Source organism: Arvicola amphibius, chromosome 12 (genome assembly GCF_903992535.2).
Source record: "Arvicola amphibius chromosome 12, mArvAmp1.2, whole genome shotgun sequence".
Taxonomy (NCBI): Eukaryota; Metazoa; Chordata; class Mammalia; order Rodentia; family Cricetidae; genus Arvicola; species Arvicola amphibius.
The window spans coordinates 5938823-5965368 of record NC_052058.2 but is presented as its reverse complement, the minus strand read 5'-3'; the positions used below and the strand labels follow the sequence as shown (position 1 = coordinate 5965368).

The 26546-nt window shown below is 42.8% G+C and overlaps 1 protein-coding gene across 2 annotated transcripts in view; it reads right to left on the bottom strand.

Annotated features, from left to right (window-relative positions):
- The window catches only part of Kcnk2 (potassium two pore domain channel subfamily K member 2), a 125907-nt gene that overhangs the window by 59588 nt on the left and 39773 nt on the right, over nt 1-26546 (bottom strand). The gene's annotated exons all lie outside the window — the stretch shown is intronic.

Here is a 26546-nt window from a genome sequence, read left to right as displayed (position 1 = left end):
AAAATAGAACACAGTGTCAGAAATGGGGAAGGGGGAAAAAATGAAACAGCAAGGATTAAGTGGGATGGGATCGGGTGGGGTGGGAGGGCAGGATAGATAAGACGATGCAGAGAGACAACCAACACCAAAGCCTTTTGAAAGAGCCGTATTGAAACCTACTACTGTAGAAGCTTCCTACAATATATGCATATATAAAGGAGCTTAAATGGAGCTACCCTGTAATGGGGGGGCACAATAACTCAACTAGATACTACACACAACCAAATAAAAGTACAGTACCAGGTGATGTGGAATTCCCCTCTGTATGCTGTGAATGTTTTATTACCATTAGTTAATAAAAAAGTTGCTTTGGCCTATGACAGGGCAGACTATAGCAAGGCGGGAAATCCAAAGAGAGATACAGAGATACAGAGAGAGAGAGAGAGAGAGAGAGAGAGAGAGAGAGAGAGAGGGCAGTCAGAGAGATGCCATATACTGCCAAAGGAGAAAAATATCTATGACCTACCTTACTAGTAAGTCATAGACTCGTGTTGATACATAGGTTAATGGAAATTGGTTAATTTAAGATGTAAGAGCTAGCTATGAATACACTTGAGCCATTGGCCAAACAGTGTTGTAATTAACATAGTTTCTGTGTAATTCTTCTGGGGAGTCCAGAACAAAAGAGCAGTCTCCATTTTCAACCAGGTATTAGTTCTCTTCTTGAGTTGTTAGTCAGTGGGGGTCTCATAGACCCTCAAACACAACAAACTATTGCCAATACCTTGATTATCCCCCAAACTTGATGCTAAAACCCTATTGTTGAAGACATCACATATTTGAGTCATAAAGCATAGAGATATAAAACTGGTACCCACTTGGGAGCTTCATCCCAACCATCTAGCTTTCATAGTACTGGAAGATGCTATGTACACTCCTGCAGGGGAGAATTAATCACCAACCTTACCCAAGTATAAACCTCACAAGCTTCAATAATGACCCGCCTAGCAAGACAAGCCCACTAGCACAACAGTGCCATAAATTTTATGGAGTAGCCAACCATTTTTTTTGGTTGGATTCAAGTCCAGTCCCAGGAGATAGAACAGATACCCCAAAATGATGATGAGGCCAAGAGCCTGTGGCTAGCTAGATAGGTTATGGGCCACAGTGAAGACTGTTATTCAGTTATTACTCCTGTTATTCGGTTAAAGGGACAGAGCATGAGACAGTGATATAACATAGATCAGTGTATTACTCAGTTCCCATCAGAGTAGCATCTTCTAGATGGCAATTAACTCAGAGACTCACAAATGGTCATCGTACAAAGACTATGAGAGTCCAGAGTCCGCAGCCCTAAATGGGACATCTATATCACACCTGAGACCCACAAGAAAGAGGAGGCAGAAAAATTGCAAGAGCCAGATGTGGTGGATGACTTCAAGGAAACAGTGGTTTTCTGGACACAAAAGGGCAGATGTGCATAAGAACTCCCACTGGCTGTGGCGGCACACGCAGGACCTGTACAAGTTCAAACCAGACGAGATCCCTGCATGGAGGGAGAGTCGTGGACATGAAGTCCTGCCCCTAGCTTAGGAGATACTGGCATTAGATTGCTGCTAGCAGAGGGGAGGTCCATTTTCCTGAGAGGTGTGATCCCTGGTGTATAATTTGCAATGCAAATCAGGCCACACAGCAGGGGTTTTTGGCCAACCTGCTTTAGACTGGGTGGATTTAAAAGAGTGACTGCATGTGTGTTGGGGGGAGAGGACCATGCCTGTAAGCATGTGCATGACAGTGGGTGAGTAGGGGACAGGTACCCTGGAGGAGTTTAAGGAGTGTAGGAAATTTTTAAATAATAAAAATATTATTAAAAAAGAAAGAAGTATGTGTAAAGAAACACCATATAAAATGCAATGAATAAACCCCCTGAATAACAAATAAACTTACTTTCTAATAAAAATTCCTTAGTTTTAAAATATTTTATAATTTAATGGTAGTATTTTAGGGTTTATTGGAATAAACAGTAATGAGCAATAAATATTTCAAAGAAGACCAAAGGGAGATAAAATTTACTTTCAAATTAATAAGAATGTTATCTATAGCTTTGATAATTAAAACCATGTGGGAAATTAATGAATGAAACCAGTAAAAAAGCTGAAAATGATTCCAGCATGTACACGAACTCAGTATTTAATAAATGCATTTAACAGTGATGAATGCACACTAAGTAGTGTGGCGGTGAGTAGCTCCTAAGAAATAAACGGTTCCACGACCAAGGAGATGACTCGGCAGATAACTGTGCTACATCAGAATGACGACAGAAGTTAAAATCCACAGCACTCATGCAAAGAGCTGGGCATGGTTGCACTCGTTCTCACCCCCAGTGCTGTGGGGAGTGGAGACAGAAAGCGAGGGCTGGCTGGCTGCGGGCCCAGTCCAGGTTAATTAAGAGACACTGTCTTCAGGAATAGACAATGGTAGAGAGGGACACCTGCCATCCTCGTGTGCTCACGGCTATGCACATGTGGCACACACCAGCACACACATTTTTCACACACACAAAGAAATAAACAGTGCCCTTAGTTCACATGACATACTACAATTAGTGGATTAAGTCATCAAGTACTAATAACATGATCATATAAGACTATGATAAGGCAATGGAGCGACTTTTTAAGCATCACTGCTAGGAAAGAACCATAAAAGATTTATGACTATATAGAAGAGTAAGCTGCTGTAGGTCATATTTCAAAAATATTAGGTATCTAGGGACCCGAAGCTACAATAGCTGTGCTAGAAGGCAGACTCTTGAGAAAACATCTCCCACCACCAGGACAGACATAAAAGCAGCCTTCAGCTCAGAAATGAGTCAAAAGCTGAGATACCACAGTGACTGAAACTCCAAGTCCTTACAGACCTAAGGCCTCAGAAACTTCAAATGCCTAGCATGATAGACTGATAAACCTCACATCCATTACGAGTCTTGCACATCTGAGATAATTAATGAAAATGTCTCAAATGGCCAACATTTGCAAACAAGCTCACTTCCATGGAAACCCCCCTATAGATGAGCTGCTGAAATTAGGGAACCATGTGCTTGGGCCTGGTGGCTGTATAGTTCACAGTCTCTGGCTTTGCCAGGCCTGCTTGACTGAGGGGCAGATCCTGGAAGTCTCATGTCTCTTTCCCAACACCAGTGTGGACAGTGTATCCTTATCCCCGCAGGGAGGAAAAAGACAGCTGTAATGGGGTTAACCCCATTTTAAACAATCTAGATAACTCAGACCTAAAATTTAGGAGTCTGGACTCTTTTATTCTAATTGCATGGCAGAAAACACTAGAACAGAAAAAAGAAATACAAAGCACAGTACCTCTGTGATTCCATGACTCCTGGGTGGAGCAGGAGGGTTAGGAACTAGAGGCTTTAGTTATATGGGGATATCTTGTCTCTAACACCAAAGGAAAAAGACCAAAATGTTTGCCGTTCCCTTCCTCCGAGAATCACCGATGACAAACTCAAGAGAAGCACAGAAAGGCTCCCGTATCACCATTCCAATGCACAGTGAAGACTGTTCCAAAGGATGCCACCACTAGTCCCTGCGATAGGTAAAACAGCTGCATCTATTCCCAAGCAGCGACTCCTCAGTGATACCCACCAGGTAACCGAGAGGATGGAAGGATAGAAGCCTCCATCTCTGCCTTCCTTCTGTGTCTATCTCCTATCACTTTGGGCCAGACACCTGCTTCACTCACCCAAGGAGAGTCTGTCTTGACTTCCCTCCTCATCCTTCAAGGCTGAAGGTTAGAGACGAGGCTCACAGTCTTGCGGTCACCTTCAGTGCCCCTTGGACTGCAGGAACAGAAGAGCCTCACTGGATATAGTTACCAAAACCATGAGCCCAGTCTAATCTTCACTCATGAACGAGATTCCCCTCAGGTAGCAGCTAACAGGACCAATGGTTTCCTCCTCCCCATTTAGAAGCAGAGTCTTGACTGTGAAAACCTAGACCACACCTTCACCAGGTTGCTTAATCAAGTGTATCTCTTGCTTCTTGCTCAGGCCTTCCTGTATGTACATATAGAGGCCCCTTCAGAACTCTAAAGATGAACTTGAGGTCACTGGACCTTTTTATCTGATCCTAGCCCCAAGCCATCGTCATTAAAACTCTCCTCTGTTTTCACCAGTCCTCGGCTTTAATTGCCTTGCTGGGATAATCCCTTTGAGACTCCTAGTACTGGGAACTCTCATAATAAAGCTATATACTGGAGACACGTGGATAAAGAAAAGGCTATTCAGAACATCTCCAAATTATTTTTCTAAAAATCAGCAAACTATGTATACCCTCCACATTCTTCTTTCTTAAGTTTAGATTTTTTATTCATTTTACATATCAACCACACATTCATGGCGTGTGAGTTAGTGTTTTGGAGCCCATTCCCTGTAGTGGAATGCCTTGCTCAGCCTTAATGCAGGGGGAGGGGTTTGGTCCTGCCTCGACTTAATGTGCCAGGCCATGTTGACTCCCCATTCTTCTTCAAAACCTTAATGAAGACAGATAAATCAATAAAGACTTGCTACCCTGAAAATCAAGGGTGTCCATCTGCACATGAAAAAAAAATGTCTCCATATAACACCATGCTTAAACAGCTGGAATAGAATGTTTAGGTTCATGTTTACTTTAATCACTGAGATACAAGCTATCTTGCAAGCAGAGAGGAAAATGTGTTTTGCATTTCCCTGCTGTCAATCATGTGTATGAACCATGGTGTAAAGAATATTCAAAGGAACAACTGTTCAAGTATCAGTTTCTATTAATGTCTATAAAACTTTCATACAGATATAATGTAATTGTAATAAATATGAGTCATTTTAAAACTTAAAAGTACAATAATAGCTAAGAAGTATTTGGAAAACAAAATGAATGAGGTGGAAAGGTTCCTCCTACATAGTACCAGGACTTAGCTATTAATTATTAAGAAGCAGTTTGATTTATATGATGCAGTCCTGAATGGCAAATTAGTTGTGGAAACAGAGAGTAAGAAAAAATAGCAGAGATCTCAGAACCAGACCCCAGTCATCAGAAGTATGCCCAGTTTACCTGTCAACTAGGAAACAAATGGGGGTGATGGTGGCTATGCACCAAGATGGGCAAGGGCTTCTCACCTTCTTATGTGTGTCTAGCAGAAATGGCAGGAGGTGCTGCTAAGACTGGATAAAGCTGCCTGCCCACCACTGCTCTTTTCAGACATGCCTGCTTGTTTAGAGCATCTCAGGATAGTTACAAAGGAAAAAGGCAAGGTAGCTTCTAGATCAAGAAGATCCTAAGCAATGCTGTGTACCAGTCCTTAAGATTATATAAAAGCTAGCACTCGTTCCCTGTCCCCAGCCTGGTATGTGCAGCTCTCACCACACATCAGAAAAGCTTCCTTTGCAGAAAACAGAGACCACCACAGAGAGCAGGTGGCACATCTACAATGTACCTGGACCCAAGGCTCAGGGAAAATCACAGAAGAGGGCGTGGAAAGATGGTAAGAGCCAGAGAACAGCATCTTACCATGATGTAAGGGAGGGCATGACAGTGAACTTCACACTCATGAAATCTCAACAGACAAGACCTGCATACTCACCACATCAGCTGAGTTTGCCAACATGATAGGGGGCAGGAATCTCTTAAGGTCCCACTCCCGAATAGAGAACTACAGACAGTCAAAATGGGTACTGATAGGGAGAATCAGTTTTATCCAGAGATGAGCTTTCTGATAGACTAGAATCTTGTCATCTCTAAACACACACACACACACACACACACACACACACACATACATACATATGACACATATACATATGACCAACATTAAGATATATGTGTGGTTATACATAGACACGCATACATATTTGCATACATATATTAAATAGTAATTGTAAAGAAGAAGTTATGAATTTGAGAGATTGAAGGGAGCATGATAGGAGTTGGAGAAAGAAGGAGGAGGGGTGGCAGTGATGTAAATATAGCACTCACATATGAATTCTATAAATAAATAATACTAGAAATAGAAAATGATTGCCTTATCATGATAAAGGCTATCCATATCAAAATGATATTAATATTACATATAAGAGTACAGTGCACCTTGAGGAATTCTCTTAAAGTCTGGGAAAATTATATCCATTTCCAACCATTATTTATTAGACTAAATGTTCTAGCAGATGTAATGACAGGAAATATTAAAATGAATAACAGTTGTAAAAAATGACAAGCAGATTAGTTGTGGTTGGAATTAAATATCCTGTAAGTAAAGAAGAACATTCAGAGTTGTTAAATCAAAAAAACTTGGTAAAAAGCTGAATGTATGAAAAATATGAATGAACCAACAACATTTCAGTATCGGAACATTTTCTTATATACATTGAATAAGACGGGGAAACACTTATTTAAAATTAAAAGAAGCATCCAATACCTTTGAAGGCAAATACAAGAACTGTAGGGGACAGCCTGATCTAGGGAAGGCAGGAAGAACAAAAGAGAAAAGAGTAGAACAGGGCTGGGGTGGCACTCATCAATTTTAAATGTATCATTAAAACAAGCAGGACACATCAGTTGGAAATTGGATAATTATTTGCTAGAAATCTTGGGGCAACTGGTAACAATTTCAGAGAAGAAATAGCCCACCTGTGTATATTTACAGCTTCAGAGATAAAACCATTAAAATATTAAATTTTTAATACAAGTCCCTAATGCCCCCCTTGCCTTAGATGCATGCTTCCCCACTGCTTAGCACCTGGCGTGTGGCTAAGCATCATCCATTACTTGGGTTTGGCATCAGTTTCTCTATAAATCATGCTATACACACTCCCAAGACTTAGTTCACCATCTCCTCTCTATGACCTTTCTCACTAGATGAATTAGAAGTTCTGTAAGGACAAGGGCCACATTTTAGCGACCACTCTAGCCCTAACCAAACACACTCCCTAGTCTTCATAGCTGCTAACCTATCTTCTCTGCCCACTGATACCCTCTCTACATTCTACTTCTGCTCTGGTTCCCCTTCTGAGTCTGATATTTTCAAGAGTTTTTCCAAGAGAACTTGGACCCAAACTCTTCTCTCACAGCCAATCTGTCATATCTGCTATGGAAATGGTGGACTTGGGGAAAGATGTCACGTGATGCCACCTCACGCCCTTCACATGCTTGTGACCCTTGACATCCACTCTTCCCATGGGTTTTATTTGCTCTTCCAGCTTCTTGTTTGAATTTCTTGACCAACACTCCTTGAAAAATAACCAGACTACAGTTGGAGGTGGCGGTGGTGATGTGTGCCTGTAATCATAGATTTGGGAGGTGGAGGCAGAAGGGGCAAGAGTTCAACATCTTCCTCACTCTTCATGAGGTCATTTCAAGGTCAGTCTAGACAAAATGAGAACTGGTCTCAAGAAAACCAAAATCTAAAAGGTCCAACTGGCTTATTTTCTCTTCTTCCCTTCGGTTTTCAGTTCCTTGTCTTCGATGATAGCAGTAAGTACTGTAGCTTGCCCTGTCTTGACAGTCTGTGCTGTGACCTTCCTTAAAGCCCCATAGTTTCCATTACAAGTCCATTTGTATAGATCACTCTTTCATAGAGACTTCCTCTTCTCCAACCTGACATTCATGGGGAGCAGGCTCCAAATTCTGTGATATGCTGGACAACACCTTCCATGTCCCTCGTAACACAACTGTGACACCATCAAACCAGTCACCACTGGCCAGGATCATCTAACTCCTCGACCCCCCAGCATCACAGCCACAGTGACTTTGTAGGCAGCATGGCTGTCCCCCTTACATCACAGCCTTCCTTTCCTGCTTCACAGCCCACCCTCCTGTTTCTATGCATACTTCAGAGTACCAAAATAGCCTGCCTAGGTCCTCTCTCCTTGAGAACCTCTCACAAGAGCTAATTCTTGTGAAAGCACAGCTTCTGTTTTGTTAGTTTGGATTTTTAAAAGCCCTGAAATATTCCAAGATCTTTTAGTACAAATCCCCAGTCCTTACATCCCAGCATTGCCAGATGGGTAATTATTCTGCTTTCCAGTATCACCATAGCCACCATTATTCCATGTGAGAAATATGCTGAGCCCTCCCAATTCCTCTGTCGTTTATGGCATTTGCTTCTGCTTTTCTCTTTCTGTGATGAAGTCTCCTCTCTCCTTACTGCCTTCCTCACACACAGCCACTTCCAATGCACAACTATGCTTCCCCTGGCAACCATCCTGGTTCTTACAGTCTTTCAAATAACCACCATGTATTATTTACTTTCCTTATTGCTGTAGGTAAACACCTGGCAAGGTTTATTTTGACTCACAGTTTGAGGAAATATAATCCATAACTTGTTAAGAAAGGCATGGCCATGAGAGGAGCTCATGCCTTTGACCATGGACGTAGGAAGTGGGTGAGTGCATGACCTCTGCAGTCAGAAAGAGATCAAACTGTCATCCAGGCCAGGGCATAATCTTCAAGGTCACCCCTCAGGGACCTACCTCCTCCTGTGGGACTCTACCTCTTCAAAATTCCATGGTCTCCCAAATCCATACCAGTGACTAAGGACCAAGTAACTGTTCACACACATGGGTCTGTGGGAACATTTTAAATCCAAGCTATAACACAAATTTACCTAATTCCTTAAGGAACTATGTGTTTAATCCAGTGTGGATTCTTGTGAGTTTAGCACAAGCTCTTGGCTGTCTTCTAGTTCACACACTTCCTGGGAGAAGTAACCTGGCTGCAGTCACTGTCCTATGTCTATGTAAGTAGAAACTCATTGCAGAGTTTCAAGAAAACATTGAGTCAGATTAACACATCTACAGATATTCCTATTTTGTGTTTTGGTTACATGGGCATGCTTACATAGAGATAGTTATACTGCTCTAATTGTTTACATTACTTTTAATTTTATACAAAAGTCACAGAAAAGGCAAAATTTTGGTAAATACAAATTATAGCTATCACTCCAACACTTCAATATATGTGTTGCTTTTAAAGGTTGATGAATAAAGCTGTTTCAGCCAATGGCTTAGCAGAGTATAGCCAGGCAGGGATATATGGATATATATAGAGAGGGGGGGAGCAGAGTCAAGGAGATGCCATGTAGCAGCTGAAGGAGAAAGATGCCAAAGCATTACCAGTTAGGCACAGAATCGTGGTGATACATAGATTAATAGAAATGTGTTAATTTAAGATATAAGAGCTAGCTAAGAATATGCCTGAGCCATTGACCAAACAGTGTTGTAATTAATATAGTTTCTGTATGATTATTCTTGTCTTGGCAGCTGGGAAATGAAAGCACAGTCTCTGTCAAAAAATGTAATAATAAAAACACTATTCAAACACTCATCAATGTAAGTAATTCTAGATACAGAAAGTCAATTTTGATATTATAAACAAAAATTATGAAAATTTGACCATAGAGTGAGTGAGAAGGCAGAAAAGTCCAAAAGATGCTCTGTAAGCAGTATAGGAGAAGCCAGTCTCTTGGGCATCAAAGTGAAATGCAGTAGCCATAGGTATGTATGTATGTATGTATGTATGTATGTATGTATGTATGTTTGTATGTATGTATGTGTTCCTTAGGGACAGGATCTCACTGTGCTGCCCAGGCTGACCTTGAACTCAAGCCCCTCCTGTCTCTGCATCACAAATGATGAAATTGGAAGCATGTGCCACCAGGTCAACCTATGTCCCATCTTTCTAAAAAATCAAAAACCAAAAAGCTAGTTAAATCCAGAGTTGTACCAAATGAGGAAAGAACTCAACTGAAGGCCAATGAACAAACACAGTTGTGGGGTATATGATTCAAAACAAGAAACAGTGTCTTCATAAAAGAATTTATTTCTTCACCGTTTGAATGCTGTTCCCACATCACTGATTGTCAGCCAAGTATCACACATGAGGCCTTAAACTACCTGTACCACATCTTAAAAATTACTGTATTGTGTGTTCTTAATATCTAAGAAGTGAAGTTGGTTACATATACTATAGGTTCAGGGTTTGTAAAGCATGATGGGAGAAGCCTTTGCAGATGATGAAGATGGTCTAGATCCTAAGCCTGACCTTTACCTTTAACCTCAAGGCAAATTTTATCAGTCTAGATCTCTGATCTCTAAATTGTACAAATGAGACTATTCCCACCAAATCCATCACTACACTAGCTATGTGCTCATTCTCCATGAGATAAAATAATAAAATAATTCCATCCCCAAAAGAGAAGTCATGGAAAAACAGCATTACTTATTATCAAACACGTTCTCCATCTTGTGTAACAGTCATGGTGCTAATTCATCCATGTCTTTAACTTTTAAGATGATCTTATGAAGTTATACAATGAATTGCCCCATGTTCTGGATATGGAAACTGAGGCTTGCAGATGCCCAGTAGTGTGATGAAGACTGGTTACTAAACATTGAAACTGCTCACCCATCTACTTAGAGCAAGTGTTTGGAACCAAAGCTAATGTACAGGTTTTCTTCATTTTCATAACGACATTATTTAGACCCTGTTTAAATACCAAGACAAGACATAGAGCAAACCTTTCCAAACAAAGGAATATACACGTGAAAAAGTTTGTGGATCATAGTAACAAAGTCAGAATCTGATTTGACACTATGTGTGAACTTCATCATCAAACTTCCTCTTAGTCCAGGAGCCAGATATCTGCAGCTGGAAAAGTATCTCACAAGATGGCTGCCTTGCTATTTTACAAGATAATCCCCACCCTTTGCTATTTTACAAGATGGTTAGCACTGAGAAAGTTGCTTTTAAAAATTCTATGGCTTGCAGAAATAGCATGCACCAAGGGGGTCTGCATAGAGCATGGCAGAGAGTGTCTAAAATGGTTCGCTTTAAATGCAGTTTGCCATATTCTAGAACCACATCTAAGATGAGAGTATCAATTAAGGAATTATCTAGATCAGGCTAGACTCTGGGTATTTTAGAAATTATCTTGATGGTTAATTGACCCATCTTTCTACCCTTTACCTGCTCTACACTCTCACCCCTGTGGTGGGCAGTACTATCACTAGGCTGTACTCTTAACCACATGAGAGAAAAGAGAGCTACTGTGTTGGTAGCATAGGCTCGCTTGTTTCTCTCTGATTTGACTATACCTGTGACATGAAGTTGCGTGAGTTACTGACTCAGGTACCACCCCTAAAACTCAGAGCATATGCTAACTATAGATAAAAATAACAATGGGGTTGATCACATGCTCCATCAGTCCCAGTCCAGTTGGCCTTGGTGAGCTCCCATTAGATCAGTCACATTGTCTCAGTGAATGGGTGCATCCCTCACGGTCCTGACTTTCTTGCTCATGTTCTCCCTCCTTCTGCTCCTCATTTGGACCCTGGGAGCTCAGTCCAGTGCTCCAATGTGGGTCTCTGTCTCTATCTCCATCCAGAGCCAGATGAAGGTTCTATGGTGATATGAAAGAAACTCATCAGTGTGGCTATAGTAAAGGACCAGTTCAGGCCCACTCTCCTCAGCTGCTCAAGTAGCAAACTGGGGACATCTCCTTGGATACCTGGGAACCCCTCTAGAGTCCAATCTCTTGCCTATCTTCAAATGGATCACTTAATTAAGATTTATACTTCCCTGATTCCATATCCACTCTTCCTCCTTCTGGACTGGGACTGATGGAGCATGTGATCAAACGGGACTCTGAACGTGGCTGACAAGGAGGGCTGACTGAGAAGCCAAGGACAATGGCACTGGGCTTTGATTCTACTGTATGTACTGGCTTTGTGGGAGCCTAGTCTGTTTGGATCCTCACCTTCCTAGATCTGGATGGATGGGGGAGGAACTTGGACTTCCCACAGGGCAGGGAACCCTGACTGCTCCTTGGACTGGAGAGGGAGGGGGAAGGGGGAAGGGGGAGGGGAGGGAAAATGGGAGGAGGGGAGGAGGTGAAAATTTGTAAAATTATATAATTTAATAAAAAATAAAAAATAACAATGGGAATAATGGAGATGCTAGTGACAGCAGTACTTTCCCTTCTTAAATAGGCTTGAGACTTGAGGGAGCATGTTCTTATTCTAGTCTTGCAGACTAAATCAAATAATTTACAAATGAAGTGTGGTTCGCCTTCCATTCCAGAGCCTTATAAGTAATATCAGTTCCAGAACACCTCATTATTAGCCAAGAGGCAAACATAACTGTTACGTTGATGGAGCCACTCTAGCTGGCATCTTTCATAAGCAGAGGACGGCCAGGTAGAGTCTTGTGTGAGATGTCTTTTTACAGTTATCTCCACAAAAGAAAGTACCATGAACCAAGGGAGAAACACTACATTTTTTAAAAAAAAGTAGAAATTTTCAAATCATAAAACATAATCACTGAGATGACCAGTACAGTTTTAACCCCATCACTGCATAAATAGCAAAGTTAGGCTTCAGAAAATTGAAGTACAAATGGTAATTCGGTACCATGGCTTAAAGAGGTAAGATACAGACTTTCAAACTGACTGCTGACATTTGAAACAATTTCACCTAGAATCGAGGAGTGAGCATCTGCCCTCGACATAGCTGTTACTTCAGGACAATAATTACGATCTTACCAACCTGTCAGTCTCAGAAAAAAAGGTTGGAGGAAAGAGGACACTGTGTTGAAATGTCCTCTACAGGCTCCTGTTGGAACTCTTGGCCCCAGCCAGTAGACTGTTTTGAGAAACTGGGAACATAGGGTTTGGTTGGGTGACACAAGTCACTGAGGCCAAGTCTTGAGGGTTATAGCAGAACTCTAGTTCTGCATCCTTATCTACCAAAATATCAATCAACAGTGCCTTAAAATCTCTCGCCACAACTGAATCTACATTCAAGAAAAGAAACTAGGCATAAAAAACAAATAATCCCATTTAAAAATGGATCTAAACAGAGAATTCTCAACAGAGGAATCTCAAATGGCTGATTAGCACGTAAAGAAATGTTCAACATCCTTAGCCATCAGGGAAATACAAATGAAAATGACTCTGAGATTCCCTCTTATGTCTATCAGAATGGCTAAGATCAAAAACGCAAGTAAGGTTCCAGCATCTTTCTCTATCAGCAGCTACATGGCATCTCCCTGAATGTCCCTTATTTCTCCCTACATTCAGTTTAGTTTTCCTGCCTAGCTCTATTCTGCCCTGCTATAGGCTGAAGCAGCATTTTTATTAACCAATGGTAATACAACATATTCATAGCATACAGTGGGTAATTCCATGTCATGAGCTAGCTAGAATTATGCCTGAACCATAGACCAAAAACAGTCTTGTAATTATTATAGTTTCTGTGTGATTATTATTATGTATCCTGGAATTATGTAGGAAACAAAAGTACAGTCTCTACCTATAAATGCTGCCCAAACGTTTGGCAAGAATTTCCACATAAAGCCTGAGAAAGCTTAAAGAAATGGGGGGGGGGGTGGAATTCTAGGTCAAGAATAGAATCCACTGCAGCTTCTTGGTAACCATCTTTTCTCTGGTAGACTCTGTTTGGTGATAGTGAGCAAAGGTACGGGTCCTTTAAGAGAGTCTTCCTGACTCAGCATTAACAACAAAAATCTCACAGCTCCTTTAAGAGGCTCTGCTACAAAACACTTAAATGGTGTTTATGAGCAGCTGGCATCAGGCTTTTTGGAGGTGGCATGGACCTAGAAACTCCACAGAGTTGTGGCAATAAATATGGCTCCTGCCAGTACCTCTGCTATGAAGCAAGACTCTCAGAAAGCTGAAGAATAAGGCAGAGCCAGCTGCCAAAGCTTCAGCTTTAATCCTAGCCATGCTTCTTAGCAGATTAAAAACTCATGTGCTCAGAAAAAGATAGAAATGTAAAGACAGATTCAGATGGAAATTTAAAAAAATCTCTAAACAGTTTACAAATACACATTTAAAATATATATAGGCTTAGGAGAGAATAAAAGGATAGAGAAAGTCTTAAAAAATAGAATATCTAGACATGGTGATGCCTGCCTCTAATCCCAGCACTTGGGAGGCAGAAGCAGGTGGACTTCTGTGAGTTCAAGGACAGCCTGGTCTACAGAGTGAGATCCAGGACAGTCAAAGATACACATAGAAACCCTGTCTCAGGGCTGGAGAGATGGCTCAGCGGTTAAGAGCATTGCCTGCTCTTCCTAAGGTCCTGAGTTCAATTCCCAGCAACCACATGGTGGCTCACAACCATCTGTAATGAGGTCTGGTGCCCTCTTCTGGTCTCCAGGCATACACACAGACAGAATATTGTATACATAATAAATAAATAAATATTTAAAAAAAAGAAACCTTGTCTCATAAAACCAAACATTACAAAATAAAAGTACATAGACTAGTAAAAATGGATTAATTTAAGATGTAAGAACTAGCTAGAAATACGCCTGAGCCATTGGCCAAACAGTCTTATAATTAATATAGTTTCTGCATGATTATTTAGGTCTGAGCAGCCAGGAAACAAAAGAGCAATCTCAGTCTACAAAGACTCGTAGTAATGAGGGATATGGAGCCTGGAAAGGCCATCTCCCTTAACCAGGCAAGACGTCCAGCGGAGGGATTGGGCCACCAACCTGGCACAAGACCTTCAACCTACAGTTTGTCCTGCTTGCAGGATGTGTTGGGGTAAAGGTGGCACAGAAATTGTGGGACTGGCCAACCAATGACTGGTCCGGCCTGAGATCCATGCCATGAGAGGGAGGCCACCTCTGACCCTGCCTGGAGCCCAGAGACCTAGGATAGAGCAAAACACAACTGGCAAAAATTAAAGGCAATGATTCCTGATGACAGTCTGTTATACTCGCAGCCAGGAGCTTAGCATGATCATTATCAGAGAGGTTTCATCCACCAACTGTTGGGAACAGAAGCAGATACCCACAGACAAACCTTCCGCAGAAGAGAGGAAGAATGATTATAAGAGCCAAAAGAGTCAAGGACACCCCAAGAAAACTCACCAGTTTTAGTTGTAACCAGGGCACATAGGGGCTCACAGAGACCTAACCGACAATCTGGGAGCCTTCATGGGTCTAATCTAGGACCTCAGCATATGGTTGTGTAACTTGGTCTTCTTGTGGGATTCCAAAGAGTGGGACTGGGGGCGTTTCTGACTCTTTTGCCTGCTTTTGGGACCCTTTTCCTTCTACTGGGTTGCCTCATCCAGCCTTAATACAAGGGGAGTCACCTATTCTTGCTGAAACTTGATACAACATGTTTGTTTCATATCCCTAGGAGGCCTGTCCTATTCTGAAGAGAAACAGGAGAAATGGATGGGGATGTGGAGGGAGGGGGGACTAGGAATGGACAAGGGAGGGGCAACTGCTGTAGGGATGTAATACATGTGAGAAGAATAAATTTAAAAATAAAAAAAATCAAGTTGGCTTTTTGTATTTTGGAAGCTTACATTGAAAGAATTAAGTCATTGTTTTATTTTCTTTTGTTGTTTTTGTTGTTGTTGTTTGATAAAGGGTTTCCCGGTGTAACAGCCCTAGCTGGAACTAGCTCTTGTAGACCAGGCTGGTCTTGAACTCACAGAGATCTGCCTGCCTCTGCCTCACGAGTATTGGGATTAAAGGCATGTGTCACCAGACTACTAGTCACTCAAGAACAGGCATGTCTACCAGATTAAGTTTACACAACACCCAACAAGACTGTATTGGGCTGTATTTGTTATGTCTCATGTCTTTAACCTGAAAAGAAGCCATTTAAAGGAGGAAGATTGTATCCTGACTTATAGTTTAAAGGGACACCCTCCATCATGGTGGGGAAACCAGAGCAACAGCAGGAGGAGGCCACAGAAGACAGCTGCTGATTTCACCGCAGCAGCTTCAGTCAGGAAGCAGAAAGCAAACAAGAAGTGGGTACCAGCTACCTAAGCCTTGTACACAGTAAGGCACCCCCTCCAACAAAGCCCCACCTCCACAACCTTCTCCCAACAGCACCACCAGCGTGAGACCAACTACACAACCACCTTAGTTTACAGGGGACACTTAATATTCAAACAACAAAAGTCATCATATTATACACCAATAAGTCAAAGGTTATGGAATGACAGTAACTATGGCAGGCCAACACAGGGAAATGTCCCATATATTCACAAATACACAGAATTTCCTTGAGTGAGCACACTGTTCATTTCTCATTTTTCCCAGCCAAAACTGCCACACAAATGGCCTCCTCTCTCTACTAACAGAGGCAAATGTTTATCTTAGCTGCCTTTATTTATGTTTCCTAGCGTTTATGTGAATTTTAAAAAGCGATTAACACGGCGCATTTTCAGACCTTCACAAACATTTATGGAAAGCGACCAACAGACACTGTGAGAAGACAAAGCGTTTGCAGTGTGTGGTTTATGACCATGGGGCCCAGGAAACTTACCCTTTCTATAGCTTAACACCTTTCATCCCAACCTTTTCTTTTTAATGATGATAAGCCTCCATAACTCCAAAAGAATATATTGGCTTCTTTTTATGGCAATTAGATTTAATTTTTACACTCTCAAATTCTTATTTTATTTTAAACCCAGAATGTCCTGGCTTGCCACTGGTAGAACTCGAGTTTTCTGAAGCTTAAGATTGCTAATCATGTTTAAAGAATTCAACTGAGAATCTTGGCGTTGGGAAGACAAAATACCTGACCCTATGATATCACTCAAACAGCATGCTCAGCCTTTGGACACTGAGAATTTGGATGTTTACTTATTAAAATATTATATTTCTTTCGTGTTTTTTTAGCTCAGTTGCATGATTCCCTAATGAGAACTACTTATATATTTACTTATTAACTTATTCATTTTGGTTTTATTGAGACTGGCTACTTTGGACCTTGTTATGTATACAGTGCATAAAGCAACCCAACTTCCTGAGTGCTGAGATAAAAGAAACGAGACATTATGCCATGCCTACCCCTAATGGATTTATTTTACAAGAAATTATAATAGTGACCCAAACTATCACCAAATATTTGGATCTTCTGTGTATGCTGTACACTCTTGAACTTGGCTATACCAGTGTTCTGTGAAAGTAATCTGTGTGCACGTGTGAAGCCCGGTAGCCAGAGTGCAGGGTGCCGGAACTGTTTCTAACCCCAGACACAGCAGAAAGACCTAAAAGTAAAGAACATGACCTTCAAATGCCTCAAGCGTAGTGAGAAGTCTCCCACCTACCCACACTGGACCTGCGCTGTAAAGCAGCATTGCACTTAGACTGTGAAAAGCCATCAGATTGGCCCTGGAAGGGACTTAGCTAATATTAACTAATGCAGAAGCACAGGCAAGTCTATGAATAAGCAAAACTCATTCTTTGGTTCTTTCTTATTACTTGGGAGCTCATGTTTCCAGCTTTTTTATGGAATCAAATAATGTTAAAATTCATGATGCTGCCCATCCATGTTTTCACTTAAAACATTTGCTCTCTATGGGAGCGGCTTTATGCAGAGACGGCTGAGCCGCAAAGAGCACTCACTACTCCTGCAGAAGGGCCAGTCTCAATTCCCAGCACCCGCATAGTGGCTCAGAACCATCTGTAATTCCAGTCCCAGGGCATCTGCCACCCTCTTCTGGCCTCTATGGGCATTGCATGTACATCATGCACATACACACAAGCAAAATACTCATGCACATAAAATAAACATTTCAAAACACCCTCTCTTTGTGCAGTACCTACTTAATTGGTTACAACTTATCTCCTGCTTTTCACACCACTGTGAGTTATAACCAAAAGATGTTGACTTAGGTCTCCATGTAATACTTTTAAAGACCTTAGTTAATTTCTTGAACCCATCAAGGTGTCCAGAAGAATTTTTGACTCTATTATGTGTACTTTGGCCAGTATGGTTGCTAGTTTTAATTGTCAGCTTGACATAGTCCAGCATCACCTGGGACGAGAGTTTTTGAGAATGTCTGTGGTGGGTTACCTTGATCATAGCCATTGAATTGGGAAGACACACCCTGAATGTGAATGGCATCATTTCATGGACTGGACCCCGGACCAGATGTTAAGGAGAAGGCTACTGAGCACTAACAAGCAGGCACACATCCTTGGCTTTGCTCCTGATTGGATGCAATGTGACCAACTGTCTTAAGCTTCTACTGCTGCTTCCCATCATGAGTGGACAGGAAGCTACAGGAGCCATTTCTCCCATCCTCTGGGAAGGTGGGAAGAACCAGGAACTGGTACAACCAATGCAAACCTATGATGGAGGAGGGTCATCTGTATATCTGTTGTTTCATTGGTTAATTAATAAATAAAATTGCTTGGCCTGATAGGTCAGAACATAGGTAGGTGGAGTAGACAGAACAGAATTGTGGGAGAAAGAAAGCAGAGTCAGGCAGACGCTTCAGGCAGTCACCATAGGCAGTCGCCATGCCTCTCCTCTCTGAGTCGAGTGCAGGTTAAGATCTCTCCTGGTAAGCTACCACCTTGTGGTGCTACACAGATTACTAAATATGGGTTAGTCAAGATGTGAGAATTAGCCAATAAGAGGCTGAAACTAATGGGCCAAGCAGTGTTTAAATGAATACAGTTTCCGTGTAATTATTTCGGGTGTAAAGCTACATCTACAAACCTAAGGATGCCACTGTAGAAATCTCTGAAATATGTCGGTAAGAAGGATTCATGAAGCTTTTGGGTGGGGGGCATTCCACTTCTACATGTGCCTAGAAAATGTGGCTCTACATAGGGCACAGAGGCTTCAGGCCTCTTCTTGGACAGCTTGCCCTGTGTGTATCTGACTGCAGATGTTATCTTTTATGCTACCCCTTTATAATAAACTGATACATATAATTGTTTCCCTGAGTTAGTGAGATGCTCCAGACCAAACCCAAGGAGGCACCCAAGCTCAGAGCAAACAGTCTAGGAGTCTGGGCTCCAGTGGGGGTAGTTGTGGGTCTGAGTCCTTTACCTGCCGATTCCAATGCTAACCCAGATAGAGAGATCAGACTGAATTAGTGTCTGCGGGAGAACTGCTTAGTTATGGGGGTGGGGTGCAAGTGTGTGGTGTCGGAGTGAGAGCGCAAGGGAGAGAGTTTGTTCAGTTTTCCTCTCTACCCTCTGCCTAGCCTTCTGTCTTAGTTCACTGCTCTGTTTTTCTATATATCCTCTGCCCTGCTGTGCTGCTGGCCTTTGGCAATTTCTCTCTCTCTCTCTCTCTCTCTCTCTCTCTCTCTCTCTCTCTCTCTCTCTGTGTGTGTGTGTGTGTGTGTGTGTATGTGTGTGTAATGTATGCATGGTGTGCACATTTGATTATATGCATGCACACATGTATGTAGATACATGTGCACAGAGGTCAAAGGACAACCTCAGACTTCAACCTCAGTTCTTACTTTCCACATTGCTTGAGGCAATGCGGGTCTCTGTATTTAGGGTTTTTTTTTTTGTCAATGTTGTTGGTTTGGTTTTTGTTTTTGCTATGTACACCAGGCTGGGAACTCCCCTACCTCTGCTTCCCATCCCCCACAGGAGTACTTGAATTACAGGTGTTTACTAATGCTTGGTGTACTTTTATGTGGGTTCAAAGGACTTGAACTCAGGTCCTCAGGCTCCCAAGGCAGGTTTTTACCCACTGAGTCATCTCTGGAGCCCAGCAATTGCTTACTTTGTTAGCATCTTCAGAGAGCTAGTATAGACGCAGCCACTAAAACTGGACAGGTGGTTTTTAATTTCAAAGGAGCATTGTAAGTGAAAGGGACTAAGGCAAGGAGATAAAGCGTATTTCTCATGCCTTGAGTTTTGGACTGTTCTCGTTAGCAGTATCTCTCCCGACAGTGTTTGAGAACCGAGAACTTCCCTGAATTCCTTCCTTCCTACAGTGAGTCAAAGCTGCTGCACATAAGCCACACTGGGTAAGCATGAGCATGAAGGGGAACCTCAGCCAATCACCTTGTTTGTGGGGTGCGTTCCCCTGAGGCTAAGATTTACTTATAAAACTTGCGGGTGTGCTTCCCACTTTCTCTTTGGTTTCCTGCACTCCTGGCATTCACGGGAACTTCGGTAGTGTAAGTTTTCCCCCAATTATTAAAATCTTTTGAACAGAGCTGGTCTGGTTATTTATTAATGGACCTCGCCCCCTACATGAGCATCTCTTGGCGTGAATTCTTCTGTCCACATCATGCTATGCTTAAAGAATGACCCGGCAAGGTCATTCTTTCCAAGAGTAAGACGGCGCTACCCTAAAAGCCTTCAGGAAAAAACAATCAGAAAAGATGGGCAAAAGCAAAAGTGTTGCACAATTACCATCCAGAAGTAGAGAAGCCTGGCCAGACATAACTCCGCACCTCCCTTATTAAATGAGACACTTGCAAGAACGGAGTTCTAAATGTCCTGTCCTGCTTTAATCACATGCAGAGCCAAGCCTGGCTGTGCGCTGCTCTGCCAGATGTACTATACAATATAACTCCAGGACCAACAGCACTGTGGACCAGGGGTGGGAGGTGGTGCAGGGGGATGGGGGAATGAGAAGGAACAGGTGAGGTGCTAATTCAGAGCATGAAGATATTGTTATAACTTGGGAAATAAATTTTCCTTTTTATGGCTTATTTATTTTATATTGTAGTACATATGTATGTATGTATGTGTATATGTATGTATGTGTGTGTGTGTGTTTTCCATGCCTACTGTGTGCATTTCTGGTGCCCATTAAGGCCAGAAGGGTGTTGGATGCCCTGGAACTGGGGTTACAGTTGTTCATGAGCCACCATGTTTGTACTACGGACTGAACCTTGGTCCTCTGGAAGAGCAGCCGGCGCCTTTAACTGATGAGTCTTCTCTCCAGCCCCTTTCTGCAGCAGTTTCATGATCATAAAAGTTGCTTTCCAGAAGATTAAAAGTGCATTATTGCAAACTGTTCAAAATTATTGCAAAAGAAAAGAAAACACGGTGGGTTTGTTCTGATAGCATGTCATCCTGAGACCGTGTCGACCTTGAGGAGGGAGGCGGCTCTCTCCCTGTGGAACGTGTGCCCTGAAACCAGACCTCGACCTACACCACTCTGCACGCTCCTGTGACCAAAGAAAAAGGCTGATGCTTGGGAAAGCTACCTCTCAGTGGGTTCCAAATCCCTTTTCAAGCTGCACAGGGTACTTGGTGTTCCTCTGCAGGCCTCCTCTTGTCTGGCGAGCATACATATGCAATGAGAAGACAGCATGACTAATTTAGCTCCCCCTCTTAGGAGTCTGCAGCAGCACTCGGAGGAATCCAGCTCCATTGCCCATCTAGCTTAACTTTGGACTCGGCAAACCTAGCTCTGTCTAGAGGGCACCTTCTCTGGCAGCTGCTGTCACTGCTTCTTCTTCTCTTCCTCCTCCTCCTTCTCCTTCTTGCTTAAAATTTACATATGCTTGCATGCAGGTTTTGAATATGAAGAACATATGTGAACATCTTGATATGAATTTTATTTTCATTAATTTAGTGCAGTTCAAAGGTCACAGAGTCAAAGATACAAAACAATTTGTTTGTACTTCCGCATTTAAGTAGAACAATGCCAGGATTCCATGCTGTTTTTTTTTTTAATAATCATCCTCTTTAAGAAACTTTTTAAAATGTAGTGAGTCCTAGTTAGAAGTCACTTTGCAAAATAACTCATCTTTAAGTTGCCTGAAAGACCCTTAACGTTCATTTAAACTGGGCTCCCAGAATCCAGCATGCCGCTCTCTCAGAGACTGGTCAAATGCCACAGACGCATGCGTGTGCTAAATTAGTAAATTAGCACTCAACACTCAGAGCTGCAGGGACCACATCTCCCGGGGAGACTTCGTGGCAAATTCTACAGCACTGCTTCAGGACCCTCTACCTCCACGGGAAGGTAAGACTCCTGTACTCGCCACAGGGAAAAAGGAATGATGGGAAGATTTCCTCGGAGTTGCAAGATTCTATTTGACAACTCCATTCAGGAAAAAAGTATCAGTCAAAAGCCAACACAGGGCTTTACAGTTTCCAACAAACACTCTTCCCAAAACATGGCTTTCCTCCTCTTGTCTTCTCTTCTTCCTCTCTCTTCATTTTCTTTCTTTCTTTTTAAATCTAGAACTTATTGGTATAATTACTCCAAACCTTCCTTCCTTCCTTCCTTCCTTCCTTCCTTTTCTTCCTTCCTTTCCTTTCCTTCCTTCCTTCCTTCATTCACCACTTCTTCTTCTTCTTCTTCTTCTTCTTCTTCTTCTTCTTCTTCTTCTTCTTCTTCTTCTTCTTCTTCTTTTTTTTTTCTTCTCCTTCTCCTTCTCCTTCTCCTTCTCCTTCTCCCTCTTCTTCGTCATGGTTTGTTTCTCATCAGTTAAGCATGACGCATGATAGGATACAAGTTTGCTGCAAGTCAGGCATCAATACCATGACATGTTTTTGCAATTCAAGCCATGTAAAATCAAAGCACTGTTCTAATCAACTGATTCAAAAAGACAGACAAATACAGAAACCACACAAACTATAGAAGCTACGTAGGTGAGCTCAATGTCAACACTCTGGCAGGAGAAATTGAGTGTTCTCTGTAAATGAGAAAGGTGTCCCAAAAAAGGAAATGCTCTCTCTCTCTCTCTCTACTCAGACCTGAAGAAATGCCCACAGTGATAAACTAGAGAGGCCCTTGAGTTGGGTCCTTGTGTTAACAGAGCAAGTGTTTTCCCAACTGAGTTATCTCCTCAGCCCCACACCTTCTCTCTTGATGAGACCTGGCAGTGGCTCCCCACTCCACAGATACCCTCACCATGACCCTCTGCGTCCCTCGGGCTTTGTGACCCCCTGCCCCCTGTGCCATCCTTCCGCTACCGGTCCAGAGTCTGCTCCATAGCTCAGCTGGGTGTCCTGACCGTGCCAGACTCCATCCTACTCAGGATCTGCGCCTCGGCTGTGCCCTCTGACTGAACCCATCTTCCCACTTGTCTTTTACACAGCTGACTTCTTTTCATCTTTCAGGTTTCAGATGGATGTCGCCCCCTCAGAGTTCCTGCGGCAAGCAGCCGCTTTGGGAAAGCCTCCCACTCCCGGCTCTGGTTTCTCTCTACGGCTGCACATCAGTTTCTTCTGCAGCATCCATGGCCTTGTTTATTAATGTCCTGATGATGGGTCGCCAGCCTTTCTGACCCCAAGGCAATGACCAGGAAGTAACATAAGGGAGCCAACACAACTAAAGAATGGCCAAAATAAAGAAAGAAATAAAAGTCAAAGGAGGGACAGGGGGTGGGGGAGGTGGGGAGCTTGGGATAAAGTACCAAAATGAAGCTTCCTAAAATAACACATCATTTAAACCTTGGCTATTTTTTGAGCTCAGTTTTCTGAATAGGATCAACGAGCAGCGCTCTCGATGAATTACAAGTCTCCTGTCTAAATACTCACTTTGCTTTCTGCATTATCACCCCCTTCTATCCATCCTGTTAGTCACTAAGACCGACTGCTTGCCTCATCTAACTCTGCCAGCACCCCGTCTCCAACTCTTCCTCATCACCCGCTCCTGCCATCCCTGGCAATGCTCACTGGGCTCGTGCAAGTCACTGTCCTAACCTCCTAATCGGTCCATCCACTGAGCTGTTTTAACTTAGCCTCTTCCTGAAAGATGCATCCTAATGTCACTTCTACCTCTCACTTTCTTTTTTATTTTTTTAAAAAAGTCAACGTTTTAACTTATTTAGCAGGTACAATACCGCTTGATTATCAATTTAGATTGAACTGCCTCCCCTAGAAGTTGGCATTTCCTGCTGCCCTCCTAAATGAGGCTCTGGTCTACACAACTGTTTACCTGTCCACCCCCAAACCAAGTCCAGTTCAGGCTCTGACTGTGTTTTGGCTTGCTCCTGCCACAGCCTGCACAGCACTGCCCTTCCACGGGCAGAAACAGCTGTCTTTTTCAAAGCACAGCCCTAGTGCACAGTTTACCTCCAGCTTGGAATCATTTGTCGTGAGCTGTGGCCCACATTCTCCCCTTTCCCGCTTCCAGCCACATCCTAACACCAGCACCATGGCACATCTGATCATGTGACATTTACAGCTGCTTTTCATGTGTAAATGGTATCTTGACAGTAAGAGGGTGTCCCTGGTTCTTTAAACTCCCAACAGTGGCAAAAGAAGCAACAATCCAACATGAGCCACTTAGGCTGGCACCAAGTCCCAGGCTCCTCAGCATAAGACTCTCCAACATGGACAACCACATCAGATGACCTGAAGCCCCCTGTGGCTTTCTACCTACGTCTCTTTCCAAAGCTCTCTATGTCTGGAATTCTCCTGTCCATATGCATTTGCCTTGAAAACCAACTCTTCTTTCAGTTTTGAGACAATACCTAACAACCAGAGGCCACCATGCTTTGCCCCTTCCTCCCTACCCACGTACCTCACTAGCTTGTAAAGTAACCATGGGTTCCATTCAACACTCGGCAGCCCTGTGTTTCTCTGCCTACTGTCTCGATCTGCTCTCCAACCTCCCTGACTCATTGCTGTGCAAGTTGGGGTCAAGGACTTTGACTCTCATATTTATCACAGTAGAGAGTGTTTACTACCCATTAAATAAATAAATGCACAAATAAGCAAGCTGATGATGAGATGTGTTGAGCAAGCCCTGAATTCACTATCATATCTATCAACATCTTGTCAAGTAACATCCCCTAAGCGGCAGCCCACACCACCTACATGCCTATGTGTTTTCAATTTTAAGATCCTTTTAAAAGATTTTTTTTAATTTATGTGTGTCTGTGTGATTTTACATGCAGCACATGTGTGCAGGTGCCTGTGGAGTCCAGAAGAGGGCCAGGGATCTCCTGAAACCAGGTACAGGAGTTGTGAGGGGTCCAGCCTTGGCTGACCTGCATCCTCTTGCAAGAGCAGTAGGTGTTCTTACCCACTAAGCCATCACCCCAGACCCTTCCCCATATTAATTCTTAAGCACCTACTATATCTCAGAAATTGGGAGATTTGGGGGGAACAAAAAAAAAACAGATTAAGAACCCCTGGCATCCTACCAGCAGAGACAGGTACAGGGGCCGTGGCATAGTTTGGTATCAGAAGCAAAGAGAGGGCCTGAGTCAGGCCTCTTCATAAAGGTGAGTGGGTAACCCTGGCTTGGACCAAAGAAGCAGCTAGAAAGATGAGCAGTCAAGAATGGGTTTGCTTTATGAGCAGAGCCAACTCTGTGAACTGATGGGCTAGGAAAAGGGTAAGTGGGGGGAGGTAGAAAGATCTAGGCTGGGGGTGGAGGGGAGAATGAGCTAGGCTCCAGTGTGTGCAGCTGTGGAGCAGAATTTGGAAAAGGTGGTGGAAGGATCTGATTTCACAAGGGGCGAGTAACTTGGAAGCAATTCCTCAGGTTTGGGTCTTAAAGTTTTAATACGGCGCTGTGTATAAATAGCCTTCGCCTGAACACTGTTCCAATGTAGAAGCTGCCTAGTGCATGTTCGCATCTTAGACTGATAGAGCAAAATAGAAAAGCCACGGACATCTGCAGCCCACATGGCCCCATGAGGCACCACCTTCACATGACACCCCCCAAAAGACCCTGCGAGTTCCCTGCCAAACACTCAAGTTCTAGTTTCCAAAGGACTAGAGCAGCGTGCAGCATGCAGCATGGTGCAGCCCATGTGGCTGAGAAACACCATGGTCACGAGGGCAGCAGCACTGGCAACACTGATATTTATTCTTTTCATTGCACAGACGCAAAATATATGTCAATTAAGTGTCATATGGATACTTAAAAAAAGTGTTTTTTCCCTAACGCCTAATCTAGTCCAAGGTCAGAGGAAATGGCCTTGACACAGGAATAAGAAAGATCCCAGAGGGGTGACTCAAAATGACTTGAGCCACCTAAGGCTACAAACTGAGGTGGATGAGTAAGAGGCCAGGCTTCCAGGCAGCTTCCTAAGTAGCCCAAATAACCAGCTACTGTATTTAATGGCTATAATTTGGAGGTAAAGCTGGTAACAATGGTTTATTTCTTTTCATGCACTGAAGTATATGTCTGTGAAACTTAACTGTATTTGGGGATTCAGAAAATGAGACTGTTTATAAACACACAGCGCAGCACTAAGAACATATAACGACTGTGTCTCTTGCAAAGTAATTTAGTGGCAGTCACAGTGAGTTATAATGCGAGCTCTAGAGTTATCCTTGGACAGCAGCAAACCCTTCTCACTCAGTCTGTGAGCCTTTATTTTTTTTGTTCTTGCCCTTGCTTGCAGACTCTGAAATAAATAGTTCTTTCCACAGCAGAAATAGCCAGCGTGTCTAAGTCTCAACCAGAACCTGCTATTATGCCTAGGAGTCAAGGCTGCCATTCCTCCAGATTTTCAGTCACTAATCTTGCTCCATTGCAGCAACATTACCAACATCAGAGCAAAACCAAGAGGAGCAAGACATCCAGGGTCCAGCTTTGTGCCACAGTTAACATGTTATACGTTACATCTATGCTATTGTCAAAACATAACACATCGACAGCAAACCCTGAAGCAATCCCAGTGTAACAACAGGTGGACTGTCAAGGGAGGGTCGAGGTTTACAACCTGAGATAGGTGACGTTGAATCAACACATCCAGCCAAAGGCAGGTTCAAACCCTGTCCTGTTACACTGAGGACAAGAGGCCAGGGAAAGGGGGGAAAATGCTTATACAAAAAAAGCCA